The sequence below is a fragment of the Mirounga leonina genome, unplaced genomic scaffold, assembly GCF_011800145.1.
Source record: "Mirounga leonina isolate KUSES-001 unplaced genomic scaffold, KU_Mleo_1.0 Mir_151, whole genome shotgun sequence".
NCBI classification, from domain to species: Eukaryota; Metazoa; Chordata; class Mammalia; order Carnivora; family Phocidae; genus Mirounga; species Mirounga leonina.
The window spans coordinates 74,820,953-74,836,263 of record NW_023270377.1 but is presented as its reverse complement, the minus strand read 5'-3'; the positions used below and the strand labels follow the sequence as shown (position 1 = coordinate 74,836,263).

The window sequence follows — 15,311 nt, the reverse complement described above, 5'->3', positions numbered from 1 at the left end:
TACTTAATTTGAAGTATTGATTCATAAAATATGTATTTGCTCTTAATACAAAATAAGAAATATCATATGTATCTTTAGTTGTCCAGATAAGCATTACCCCCTTTATTAACATAAAATAATCACCTTCTTATTTTAACATATTATTGTGTATGTCTTACCTGCAAACAAAAATTGATTTCCTAACAATATATTGGAGAGGGAGATCACTAGTTTTGCTCTTTAAAGATGAATTTGGCAAATCATGATTTAGTTTGAACAATAGAGAAATGCCCTAACATCCTAAAATAATATGTATGACCCATTATCTAAACAAGGATGCCTCCTAACCCACCGAAGAAATGATTTATCCATTGGCAAGACTAATTATCTAATGAATGAATTAAAGCTAACTCTAAAAATTGGCTCATGGAAGAGAATCACTCTGTTATTGAGCAGTTAATACTGGGATTGTTAACCTTCTTAAGGAGATATTACTATATCAAAGAGAAAAATAAAATGTGGCTCCAGACAATTTCATAAAGACATGAAGTTATTATGGCAGTATTTAAGTATAACTTAGTGGTCTTTAAATTTTGCTGTAATCTTCACATTTGCCAAGTCTTAGTGATCCTTGCTCTTAACAACTTGAGGAAGGCCAGGCACTTTTATTACAACATTGTTTATTAGAAATCCTGTTTTCCCAGGTCATGGTTTCATTTAGTGTTAGCTGATTTTTCAGCTTCCAAACCCATGTGAAAATTTTCAGTATACTTGACCAGTACACTCAAATATAATGTGTTTATTCATTTGAGAATGAAGTTTGAAAGAATGTGTGATTGTTTTTAAACACATTGACAAAAGACATGTTTTTAAAAACGCATTGTTTTTTTTAATACATTGGCAAAATACATGCTTTATTTAACTTTATTTTCTCACAGAGTGAAAAGGTAGATAACTAAGAGTTAGCCAACATTCATAGTAAGAAATTACTGATCTCATTCACAAAAGTAAAGATCTACATAGAAATCAGCTATTATTTCTCATCTTTCATTAATTAAAACAAAAAAGGAAACATCCAACTTGCTGTGTTTTAACCACAACTTATGTTTTTACTATAATAACATGGATACCCAATAAAATCTAAATATATTTTATCTATTTTCCTCAGTAATGGCACAATATTTCACTTTATAAAATGCTGAGGAAGCTGGAACAAGAGAAACAGAAACACCTCAGTCTTTGCTGAAGTTTCCAGATTTTTATGGCAAAAGGTTAATTAATTCACGGGCTGTGTTGTAACAGCCTGCAGGTAATTTTCATCAGCATAGCTGTAATGTGAACTTTCTTTGTACTTGTAATCTATTACTCAAAGACGTGATCATTTTTCTCACATTCGTACAAACAGATAAATCATTCTAGGTGTTGAAGACCAATTTTTTTTTTCCTACTTGATTAACAGAATTCTGAATAGCTAAAGTGATTAAAATGAGGTTGAAATTTTAGCTTTCTTAGCAGAATGCCTCATTTAAAATGTCAGTTATGACAGAACTTTCTAGTGACTATAATTGGCTAGTCATCATTTAGAAATACAATCATGCATCAGCATACATAGAGAACCAACTTGAACTTGTGACTTAACCTTAGTTATATCACATTTAAAGTAAAGTTTATAATGGTTATACATATTATTCTACTGTCAACTTCTGGGCTTTGATATTTTCATTTTGATACTAAGTGAAGTTTGTAAAATACTTGGTATTTGTGAAGTTATGAGTATGGAATAATAGCACACATAACCTTGAACATTTAGTTTTCTTTAATCAATAAAGTCTCCTAGACATTTTAGCGGTCATATGACTTTTCAGTCATATCTCAATTATATGTGCAAAATAGAATAATCAAATTGTTAAACCAGAGGTCATAAACCAGGAGCTTAAGTGTCAGACATGCTGTGCAGATGTGTTTTTTTTGGTACATAAAATGCAAAATACATAGTGTTTTGCATTTTAAAAAATTACCAACATTTTAAAAATGAGATGTTCTAAGTAAATGTATGAATTTTTAGCTGCCCTTGAAAAGTCAGATCTTGCTACAATGGTCTTGTATTCCTACTTGGCACCATCAGGTGGGGTTGAGTAGAATCTACCATTTAGAAATGGCCTGAAAGTTTAGCTCAGTCCCCCAACCCCTTTTTTTGTGTGTTCCTGAGGCTGAGGATCAGTTCCATTTATCATCATTCCTGCTTAAAAAAATGTTTCTCGGTAACTGTTTCCCAGTCAGTGGTGAGAGAAATATGCTTATTGCAACTAATCAACTTCACATGTTGACTTTATTTGCCTTGCTATAAGCTTTTCAATTTGTGACCTTGACTTAGAGGCTACTGCCTGGGAAATGACTGAGTTTGAAACTCATCAAACATATTAGCCCTACATGAATACACATCTCCATTACCTTACGGAATAGGCAACCAGTAACATAAATTATCTGGTAGTGTAGATAATCCCCCAAATCATTTCATTAGGTTGGGGGTGTATTATGCATTTTTTTAATATCATTTTTGAGGTGATATGGTTTGGCTATTGAAATGAATTGCATGACATATGCAAATGTGCATGCCTACCCACTGTTGAGCACTGTGCTAGGTTCTGCACATACAAAAATGAATCTGGCTATCTCTGCTCTGAAGTGGCTCACCGGCACTGGCCATATGTGTGCTGGACAAGGGAATGAGGAGAGCATAAGTGGCCAGAGTGTTGATGCACAGGAGTTAGACTACATGAACTGCTAGAGTGGTATGTAAAGAATCTGGCTTTAATCTTGATTGTTTTAGTCTCTTAATTATGCCCTGTAGTAATCCTCAATAAATAATTATAAAGATACTAGTTTCTACTTTAATTTCTCATTGATTAAAATAGATTACTTTATTAAAAAAGCTATCAGTTATTTATCAAGTCTGTATAACTTTCTTTACTCTTTCTGTCTTGCCATATAGACTATTTTACATTTAGTCATTATTAATATTCTTTTTAAAAAAAAAAAAAAGATTTTATTTATTTATTTGAGAGAGAGAGCATGAGAGGGGGGAGGGTCAGAGGGAGAAGCAGACTCCCCGCCGAGCAGGGAGCCCGATGCGGGACTCGATCCCAGGACCCTGGGATGATGACCTGAGCCGAAGGCAGACGTTTAACCATCTGAGCCACCCAGGCACCCAGTCATTATTAATATTCTTGACATGACTTTCTTCATTCTTACTTGGAATACCATGTTCAGTATCTTCCTAAAGTAAAACAAAAGAGTTTTAGATTTTCTTCTAATATTTGCTCTCATAATAAATCAAACATAGATGTAATGATGAATTTTATTCCTTACACCTTTGACTTACTTAGATATCCCTTTTTATTAACATTTGTCTGATATTATACATTTATTTTTCTCTCAACTGGAATTAGGAATTTATAAAGAAGATCAAATAAATTAAACATTATTAATAACATCTCAGATTATAATTATTGTTCCTTTATTGTGAAAAACTTATAAGATGTTCACATATTATTTTCTGTAACCTTCTAGTATGATATCATTGAAGAAGCATTGAGGCTGGCTTTGGAGGATCTGGGTTTTATTAATCAAGCTCCTTCAATTGGGAAATTACCCATTCTTCTCAACTATGAAAAGGAAAATTATTCCCTGTTTTGCTTAACTCATGAAGTGCTAACATATTAAATGAGAAATATATTTGAAAGGAATTACTTCAAATGTATTTCTGAAAATGTAAGTAACAAATATATGCATTGCTAAATAAATGTGACAAGTAACTACAGCTATAAAGAAGCAGAACACCAATGAGCCACCTCTTTTAGTATTTTATTATATTTCCTTCCAGAGAGTTTCTTTTCAGATAGATTTCTCCAAAATTGATTTTATCTATTTATTTGACAGAGAGAGAACAAGAGACTGAGAGAGCAGGAGCAGAGGGAGGGGCAGAGGGAGAAGCAGACTCCCTGCTGAGTAGGGAGCCCGATGTGGGGCTCAATCCCAGGATCCCAAGATTACGACCTAAGCCAAAGCCAGACACTTAACCAACTGAGCCACCCAAGTGCCCCAGATATCTCCACAATTTAAAAATTGATATATTATTAGTTTTTCTCCATGCCATTAAATTTAAAAAAAAAATTTTTTAATGGCTGCTAGCATCTCAATTATTAGCTCTTTTTTAAAAGATTTATTTATTTATCTTAGAGAGAGAGAGATTGAGAGAGAGCAGGGGCAGGGCAGAGAGGGAGAGAGAGAATCCTCAAGCGGACTCCCCACTGAGCATAAAGGTGCAACATGGGGCTTGATCCCAGGACCCCAAAATCATGACCTGAGCCAAAATCAAGAGTCAGTTGCTCAACAGACTGAGCCACCCAGGCACTCCAGCTCTTTTGTTTTTTATAAAGACAATTGAGAGTTGAGGAGTTAACAGAGGAGTAGAAGACCTAACTTTCATCTGGTCCCAGGAATTCAGCTAGATAGTTATCAAACCATTCAGAATGCCTACAAACTCAATAGGAGATTGAAGAAAAGAATAACAGCAACTCTCTAAAATAGAAAAGCAACCACTTTTTGAAAGGTAGGACATGAGGAGAAGTGGGTCTGAGGCAATATTAGGGAAGATAGACTGCGGGGGAAGGGAGCCTCCATCAGCCAGATACCGATAAGTGATAGAGCAGCAGAGCACAAAATCAGAAGTCTGCTCTGCTGAGGGACGTTGCTCCAGTGGCGAAGCAGGGGGTGGAACCCTCACTGGGACAGTGTGGTCTTAGGACCTTTGGGGTCACAGGAAGACTGAGTGTGGCAGAGCTCCCAGGTATTGGAGCAGGAAAGCCAGCTGCAAAGACGGAGCCAAGGAGTGGACTCTCAGTTTGGGGTTGCCGTAAACCATGATCTGCAGCACAGTCGGGCCACTGCTCTCCCAGCTGGGACTTAACAAGCGGCAGATTCAGGGAGACTCCCCTTCCTCCCCCAGGAGGAGCGGTGTGGGAGCGCACCACAGGAATCTGCTGGGTTTGGAGACTCCAAATGGGGTCGTGCACCAAAGATAGAAATGCTCAGTCATAGTCTGGGTGAGCACAGAGTGCGGCTGGAGCCCAGGGAGACGGGAGTGATTGCTTTTCTCTGAGGGTGCACTGAGGAGTGATGCCCCGAGCTCTCGGCTCCTCTGGAGCAGAGATTGGGAGGTCACAATTTTCATTCTCCTCCTCCAAAGCTATATGGAAAGCTTTCAGGGAACAAAAGCTACTGAGAGCCAACCCAAGCAGATTACTTAGCCCGGCCCCGGACAAGGGCAGGGGATTCCACCTGGGGCAAAGACATTTCAGAATCACTGCAACAGGCTCCTCCCCCAGAAGATCAGTGGAACAGCCAGCCAAGACCAAGTTTACCCATCAATGAGAACAGCAGAACTCCAGCACTAGAGGAATACAGCACATAGAATCCATGGCTTTTTTTCCCCCTGATTCTTTAGTCTTTCAAAGTTAATTTTTTTAATTTTATTTTTTTCTTTTTCTATTTTTGTTTAGTTGAAGTTTTCTTCTTTCCTTTTTCAACTAACATCTTATCAATTCCTTTTTTAAAATCTTTTTTAATGTTTCATTTTTACAGTCATATTCTATCTCCTCAATGTTTAACCTTATTTTTTGTATATATATATGTAAGTTTTTCTTTCTTTAAAGTTTTGGGATACAGTTTCTCCTAAAAGATCAAAATATACCCTAAATCTAGTGTATGATGTTCTAGTCTCCAGCCTGACCACGTTCTTTTTTTTTTTTTTAATTTTTTTCATTCTTTTTTCAACCAACTTCTTATCAATTCCTTTTTTAAAATCTTTTTTAATTTTCATCTTTACAGTCATATTCCATTCTTTCATCATATTAACCCTTAATTTTTAATATATGTAAGTTTTCCTTTCTTTAAAATTTTGGGAGGCACTTTCTTCTAATAGACCAAAATACACCCAAAATCTAGTGTGTGGCTCTGTTCTATTCAACAGCCTGATCATATTCTTTTATTTTTTTCCCCTTCTTTTTTTGTTTTCCCCTTTCTTTTACCCTCGGTTTCTGGTCTCTTCTGATTTGTTTAGTGTATATTTTTCTGAGGTTGTTGTTACCCTCTTAGCATTTTTTTAGCATTTTGTTCTCTCATTCATCTATTCTCCTATGGACAAAATGACAAGATGGAAAAACTCACCTCAAAAAAAAAGAACAAGAGACAGTACCGACTGCCAGGGACCTAATCAATACGGACATTACTAAGATGTCAGAACTAGAGTTCAGAATGACGATTTTAAAGATACTAGCTGGGCTTGAAAAAAGCATAGAAGATACAAGAGAATCCCTTTCTGGAGAAATAAAAGAACTGAAATCTAACCAATTCAAAATCAAAAAGGCTATTAAATGAGTTGCAATAAAAAATGGAGGTTCTAACTGCTAGGATAAATGAGGCAGAAGAGAGAATTAGTGATATAGAAGATCAAATGATGGAGAATAAAGGAGCTGAGAAAAAGAGAGATAAACAACTACTGGATCATGAGGGCAGAATTTGAGAGATAAATGATTCCATAAAGCGAAACAACATTAAATAATTGGGATCCCAGAAGAAGAGAGAAAGGGGCAGAAGGTATACTAGAGCAAATTATAGCAGAGAATTTCCCTAATTTGGGGAAGGAAACAGGCATCAAAATCCAGGAGGCACAGAGAACCCCCCTCAAAATCAATAAAAATAGGTCAACACCCTGATAGTAAAACTCACAAGTCTCAGAGACAAAGAGAAAGTCCTGAAAGCAGCTCAAGACAAGAAGTCTCTAACCTACAACAGTAGAAACATTAGATTGGCAGCAGACCTATCCACAGAGACCTGGCAGGCCAGAAAGGACTGGCAGGATATATTCAGAGCACTAAATGAGAAAAATATGCAGCCAAGAATACTATATCCAGCTAGGCTGTCATTGAAAATAGAAGGAGAGATAAAAAGCTGCCAGGACAAACAAAAACTAAAAGAATTTGCAAACGCCAAACCAGCCCTACAAGAAATATTGAAAGGGGTCCTCTAAGCAAAGAGAAAGCCTAAAAGTAACATAGACCAGAAAGGAACAGAGACAATATACAGTAACAGTCACCTTACCGACAATACAATGGCACTAAATTCATATCTTTCAATAATTACCCTGAATGTAAATGGGCTAAATGCCCCAATCAAAAGACACAGGCTATCAGATTGGATAAAAAAACAAGACCCATCGATACGCTGTCTGCAAGAGACTCATTTTAGAACCAAAGACACCTCCAGGTTTAATGTGAGGGCGTGGAAAACAATTTACCATGCTAATGGACATCAAAAGAAAGCTGGGGTGGCAATCCTTATATCAGACAAATTAGATTTTAAACCAAAGACTATAATAAGAGATGAGGAAGCACACTATATCCTACTTAAAGGGTCTATCCAACAAGAAGATCTAACAATTGTAAATATCTATGCCCCTAACATGGGAGCAGCCAATTATATAAGCCAATTAATAACAAAATCAAAGAAACACATCAACAATAATACAATAATAGTAGGGGACATTAACACCCCCCCCCACTCAAATGGACAGATCATCTAAGCAAAAGATCAAAGGGAAATAAAGGCTTTAAATGACACACTGGACCAGATGGCCTTCACAGATATATTCAGAACATTCCATCCCAAAGCAACAGAATACACATTCTTCTCTAGTGCACATGGAACATTCTCCAGAATAGACCACATCCTGGGTCACAAATCAGGTCTCAACCAGTACCAAAAGATTGGGATCATGCCCTGCATATTTTCGGACAATAATGCTTTGAAACTAGAACTCAATCATAACAGGAAAGTTGGAAAGAACTCAAATACGTGGAGGCTAAAAAGCATCATACTAATGAATGAATGGGTCAACCAGGAAATTGAAGAATTTTAAAAATTCATGGAGGGGCGCCTGGATGGCTCAGTCATTAAGCGTCTGCCTTCGGCTCAGGTCATAATCCCAGGGTCCTGGGATTGAGCCCCACATCGGGCTCCCTGTTCAGTGGGAAGCCTGCTTCTCCCTCTCCCACTCCCCCCTGCTTGTGTTCCCTGTCTCACGTCAATCTCTCTGTCAAATAAATAAATAAAATCTTAAAAAAAAAAATTCATGGAAACAAATGAAAATGAAAACACAACTGTTAAAAATCTTTGGGATGCAGCAAAGGTGGTCCTAAGAGGAAAGTATGTAGCAATACAAGCCTTTCTCAAGAAACCAGAAAGGTCTCAAATACACAACCTAACCCTACACCTGAAGGAGCTGGAGAAAGAACAGCAAATAAAACCTAAGCCCAGCAGGAGAAGAGAAGTAATAAAGATCAGAGCAGAAATCAATGAAATAGAAACCAAAAGAACAGTAGAACTGATCAACAAAACTAGGAGCTCATTCTTTGAAAGAATAAGATTAATAAACCCTTGGCCAGACTTACCAAAAAGAAAAGAAAAGGGACCCAAATAAATAAAATCATGAATGAAAGAGGAGCGATCACAACCAACACCAAAGAAATACAAACAATTATAAAAACATATGAGCAACTAGAGCAAGTTAGATAATCTGGAAGAAATGGATGGATTCCTAGAGATGAATAAACTACCAAAACTAAACCAGGAAGAAATAGAAAACCTGAACAGACCCATAACCACTAAGGAAATTTAAGCAGTAATCAAAACTCTCCCACCAAAGAAGAGCCCAGGGCCAGATGGCTTTATAGGGGAATTCTACCAAACATTTCAAGAAGAATTAATACCTATTCTTCTGAAGCTATTTCAAAGAATAGAAATGGAAGGAAAACATCCAAACTCATTTTATGAAGCCAGCATTACCTTGATCCCAAAACCAGGCAAAGACCCCATCAAAAAGGAATACTATAGACCAATATCCCTGATGAACAGGGATGCAAAGATTCTCACCAAAATACTAGCCAATATGATCGAACAGTACATTAAAAGGATTATTCAACACAACCAAGTGGGATTTATTCCTGGGCTGCAAGTTTGGTTCAACATCAACAAATCAACCAATGTGATAGAATACATTAATAAAAGAAAGAACAAGAACCATATGATACTCTCAATAGATGCAGAAAAAAGCATTTGACAAAGTACAACATCCTTTCTTGATCAAAACTCTTCAGAGTGAGGGATAGAGGGTACATACCTCAATATCATAAAAGCCATCTACAAAAAGCCCACAGCGAATATCATACTCAATGGGGGAAAACTGAGAGCTTTTCCCCTAAGGTCAGGAACACAGCAGGGATGTCCACTATCACCATTGCTGTTCAACATAGTACTAGAAGTCCTAGCCTCAGCAATCAGACAACAAAAAGAAATAAAAGGCATCCGAATCAGCAAAGAAGAAGTCAAACTCTCACTTTTTGCAGATGATATGATACTTTATGTGGAAAACCCAAAAGACTCCACCCCAAAACTGCTAGAACTCATACAGGAATTCGGTAAACTGGCAGGATATAAAGTCAATGCACAGAAATCAGTGGTATTTCTATACACCAACAACAAAACAGAAGAAAGAGAAAGGAGTCGATCCTATTTACAATTGCACCCAAAACCATAAGATACTTAGGACTAAATCTAACCAAAGAGGCAAAGAATCTGTACTCAGAAAACTATAGAATACTCATGACAGAAATTGAGGAAGACACAAAGAAATGGAAAAATCTTCCATGCTCATGGATTAGAAGAACAAATATTGTGACAATGTCTATGCTACCTAGAGCAATCTACACATTCAATGCAATCCCTATCAAAATACCATCAACTTTTTCCAAAGAAATGGAACAAATAATCCTAAAAGTTGTATGGAACCAGAAAAGACCCCGAATAGCCAGAGGAATGTTGAAAAAGCAAAGCAAAGCTGGCGGCATCAGAATTCCGGACTTCCAGCTCTATTACAAAGCTGTCATCATCAAGAGAGCATGGTACTGGCACAAAAACAGACACATAGATCAATGGAACAGAATAGAGAGCCCAGAAATGGACCCTCAACTCTACGGTCAACTAATCTTTGACAAAGCAGGAAAGAATGTCCAATGGAAAAAAGACAGTCTCTTCAACAAATGGTGTTGGGACAATTGGACAGCCACATGCAGAAGAATAAAACTGGACCATTTCCTTACACCATACACAAAAATAGACTCAAAATGGATGAGAGACCTCAAAGTGAGACAGGAATCCATCAAAATCCTAAAGGAGAACACAGGCAGCAACCTCTTCGACCTCAGCCGCAGCAACTTCTTCCTAGGAACGTCGCCAAAGGCAAGGGAAGCAAGGGCAAATATGAACTATTGGGATTTCATCAAGATAAAAATCTTTTGCACAGCAAAAGAAACATGCAACAAAACCAAAAGACAACCAACAGAATGGGAGAAGATATTTGCGAATGACCTATCAGATAAAGGGGTAGTATCCAAAATCTATTTAGAACTTACAAACTCAACACCCAAAGAACAAATGATCCAATCAAGAAATGGGCAGAAGACATGAACAGACCTTTTTCCAAAGAAGACATCCAGATGGGCAACAGACACCTGAAAAAGTGCTCAACATCACTCGGCATCAGAGAAATCCAAATCAAAACCTCAATGAGATACCACCTCACATCAGTCAGAATGGCTAAATTTAGCAAGTCAGGAAACGACATATGTTGGCGAGGATGCAGAGAAAGGGGAACCCTCCTACACTGTTGGTGGGAATGCAAGCTGGTGCAGCCACTCTGGAAAACAGTATGGAGGTTCTTCAAAAAGTTGAAAATAGAGCTACCATATGATCCAGCAATTGCACTACTGGGAATTTACCCCAAAGATAAAAATGTGGTGATCTGAAGGGGCACATGCACCCCAATGTTTTTAGCAGCAATGTCCACAATAGCCAAACTATGGAAAGAGCCTAGATGTCCATCAACAGATGAACGGATATAGAAGATGTGGTATATATAAACAATGGAATACCGTGCAGCTGTGAAAAAAAAAAAAAGAAATCTTGCCATTTCCAACAACGTTAATAGAACTGGAGGGTATTATGCTAAGCGAAATAAGTCAACTGTAGAAAGACAAGTACCATATGATCTCACTGATATGGGGAATTTGAGAAACAAGACAGAGGATCATAGGGGAAGGGAGGGAAAAATGAAACAAGACGAAACTGGAGAGGGAGACAAACCATAAGAGACTCTTAATCTCAGGAAACAAACTGCGGATTTTTGGAGTGGAGGTGGGTGGGAGGGATGGGGTGTCTGGGTGATGGACATTGGGGAGGGTAAGTACTATGGTGAGCACTGAATTGTGTAAAACTGATGAATCACAAACCTGTACCCCTGAAACAAATAATAGATTATATGATAATAAGAAAAATTTTTTAAAAATGACATTTGAGAGTTTTTTTACACTTTATTTTGCCAATTTTGTCTCCTGATTTTTTGTATATAATGTGGTCTTTTTAGAATTATGCAATTAAGAAATGTGAAACTTGTTTTAATACTTTTGATACTTTTTGCCAGTTTGATTCCCCTGCAAAATTATCAGACTCTATAGTTCCTCTAGTAAGTATAATAAAAAAAAACACACACTTATTTTATTCTGTAAAGTGTTTTACAAATGAGACATGATATTTCCTATTATTTAATAGCAACTAAGAATATATTGCTTGGGCTCCTAAGCTAAGAGGTGGGATGCCGGGTGGCTCAGTCAGTTAAGCATCTGCCTTTGGCTTAAGTCATGATTTGAGAGTCCTGGGATTGAGTTTCACATCCAGCTCCCTGCTCAGTTGGGGAGTCTGCTTCTCCCTTTCCTTCTGCCTGCTGCTCTCCCTGTTTGTGCTCGCTCTTTCTGTCAAATAAATGAATAAAATCTTAAAATATATATATATATATAGTTTAATTTTTATCTGTCAGATTTTCTCTATTAGACTTTTCTTAGGCCAATGAAAATACATTTTTACCTTGGAGGAAAGAAGCAAGGATACTCTCAAATCCTGTGAGACACTTCTTTACAATAGAAGATACTAAAGCAAAACACAGGGAAAGGTCAAAATTATGTGAAGAACAAAGACGTTGAAGGAAAAAGTTTGAAGGAAAATCTTTAGAATATTCCAACTGTTTAGCATTCTTACCTACTCATGTGAAAATCTAATATATGTTGATTTTGAAAGAAAAAATCCCACCTTAGGTGTCTGCCTTTGGCTAGGGTCATGATCCCGGGGTCCTGGGATCGAGCCCCACGTCGGGCTCCCTTCTCAGCAGGAAGCCTGCTTCCCCCTCTCCCACTCCCCCTGCTTGTGTTCCCTCTCTCGCTGTGTCTCTCTCTGTCAAATAAACAAATAAAATCTTTAAAAAAAAAAAAAAGGAAAATAGCACATGTATATTATATTATTTCCTAATGGTTTAGAAGATAATTTTTTTTCACAGTTTTCATAAAGGTCTATTTCATTATTGGTGGTAGTGCATTTAACAGTTAAATACGTTTAAATAATGTATAGGTGACTGCACGACTGCAGCATTGGTAACTAGATAGATAACCAATTCAACTAGAAACCAGCTAACAAGTAACTGTCTAAATATTTAAAATACAGCTCTTGTTTAGATCATCCTTTGATTTGGTCACCTTCTTGGCGGGGGGCGGGGGGGGTGGTGGAGCCTGCTGATCACACTGGAAATATATTAAGGCCAAATCTTCTGATATCCATTCCCAGAGGTTTCTTTAGATAATTTACAAGACTTTCCTAGCATCTGTTGAGATGAGATGAAAACAAGGTATTAATGAAAACATTTAAAAACATCTGGCCTCATTGTTTATTTTGATTCTTCCTACGCATAAAATGAAAGGAAAAGGAAAGATAAAAGATTTGCTCCAATTACTGTACATCCTCTTGGAAGCTTAGGGTTTTATCAGGTTGTGAGGATTATGAAAAAGGATTAAGGAAAAAGGAAAAAAATAACTTTTCCTTTCCTGGCATATAGGTCTTTAAGCACAAGTTAAGGTATTTGATTCCAATACTTGTTGGTAAATGGGGTCTTTGGCAGCAAAGTAAGCCACTTGCCCATAATAAGGAGAACTTTTTTCTTCTTTTTTTTTCTTTTTCTTATCCTTTAAAAATAGCTTTGTAACTGTTTTTGTGTTCCATAGACTAAAGGATTGAGCAGGTTTCCTTGTTCAGAGCTTAAACCAGCATGGGCTCTTAAAGTGACAGTTTCTTCTCTACCAAAGCTGCATCTTCTTACCCAGTATGTTCAAGTGGGTATCGTGGTGTGCAATATTTCACTAAACCCCATTTCTGTTCTCTGTAAAAACCTTGAAATACATTCAACATTTGATTATTCATCACTCTAATGAAGTAATCGTTACACTTTTGCTTCCTTTCTGTCTCTTCTGCTTTCTATATTGGAGATAGTAGACAGAATAAGGAGGGAAGGAGAGAAACTCACTATCTAATTTTTGTTTGGTTTCTTTTTTTTAAAAAAGATTTTATTTATTTATTTGAGACAGAGAGAATGAGAGAGAGAGAGAGCACATGAGAGGGGGGAGGGTCAGAGGTAGAAGCAGGCTCCCTGCCGAGCAGGGAGCCCAATGTGGGACTCGATCCAGGGACTCCAGGATCATGACCTGAGCTGAAGGCAGTCTCTCAACCAACTGAACCACCCAGGCGCCCCTTGTTTGGTTTCTAAACCTGCAAAATGGTTAACCAAATCATATTTTATGATTTAAAAAAATTGAGATTATGTATTTCAGTTATTTATGCCTCATATTTGTGTAAATAATAAAATATTTATGTTTCGCATTTCTCTTTATTATGGCTTATACTATATGAGAAATGTTACTAACGCAGAGCTAAATACTTACAGTCTAGATATTGTGTTCTTGGATCATTGCAAATCACAGCCTGAGGCTGACCTATAGTCTCTCAAATCTTTAGATTTTTTTTTCCCAGAGACCTTACTTATTTACCAAGTAAGATGAATAGAATCCTAATATGTTAAAGGGAAAGACTAGTGAGAAGAAACAATGTTTCAATAACTTTGAAATAAGTTGCTTTGAAGAGCAGTGCATTTTTAAAATCCATAGGAAAACACAGTGCATAAATTTGGGGCTTGAAATCAGGAAAGTGTATTTCTAATTACCTACCTCAAATTCTTTGGTGTATATGGACACATTGAGTGATGACTAGTTGGTAGAGAGGGAGAGAGGTATGTAGGGAGAGGGAGAGAGGAAGGAAAGAGAAGAGAAGAGAGAAAAAAGAGAAAAGAAAAGATTGTTTCCTTAATTGGGCCACTGACTACCTGGGGGTTCTTGAGCAAGTCATTTAAACACATTGCAACTAAATTTGGTTGACCAGATCTATAGGGATTTTAAAGTTCTAAAATACTACAGTTCCTTTAAAAATTAATTAGACTCTGAAAATAATTTTTAAAAAGCTGATAATAATCTCGCCAAACACAGATGTTTTCTCTTCCTTATTAATATTTAAATGTGTAGTTCTTGTTTTGTGCTTGTACTACTCTAATAGTGTTACATCCATTAATACATATACCCTCATTTTATAGATGATTAAGCTGGAACACAGAGTTTAAGTGGCTTGGCTTACCAAAGGTCACACTGTGGGGTTGAGTTTTAACCCCAGTCAGTCTAGATACAAAGTCCATGCTCCTAAAAACTAAACTTATCCCTCTCTTGAGTCTTCTGTGGTCACTCTGCTTTTCACACATGTGGTGGTGATTCTAGTATGAAATACTAATATGAAAATGGAGACATCACAGTTTAGCATTAATGAATAATCAGACGTGTTCTATCATAATTTCTTTAACTTTCCCAACTTCTGGTGAAATGCTTCAGTGTTTTTCCATGTCAAATGCTTACTTTTTGGAATCCTTTCCTATAGTCCACATTATTACAAAGCTTTGTATCTTTAATTCTAAAATACTACCAAACTCAATCCTGAAAACTTCTACTAGATGATAAAATCCTGGAATGACTATCAGTTTAGGAGACGTGAAAAAGAATTATTTTTGTAATTTTAGAAATAAAATTGCAGGTGATTTTAACTTATAAATAGATTGCTTTGTGGCCATGAGGATACATGCTTATTTGTTTATTTCACTTATTTAACAAATATCTATTAATAGTCTAATAGTATTAAACCAAAATATTAGCTATATGTATAAAGGTGGTAAAATTTATGCAGAAATAAATGTAATACTCAAAAAGAAGTAAAAAAGTGCCTTGAGAGAAAAAGAGACTGAG

At 36.7% G+C, this 15,311-nt stretch overlaps 1 protein-coding gene across 2 annotated transcripts in view; it reads left to right on the top strand.

Moving 5' to 3' along the window:
• The window catches only part of GALNT13 (polypeptide N-acetylgalactosaminyltransferase 13), a 544,197-nt gene that overhangs the window by 339,476 nt on the left and 189,410 nt on the right, over positions 1–15,311 (top strand). The window lies entirely within an intron of this gene.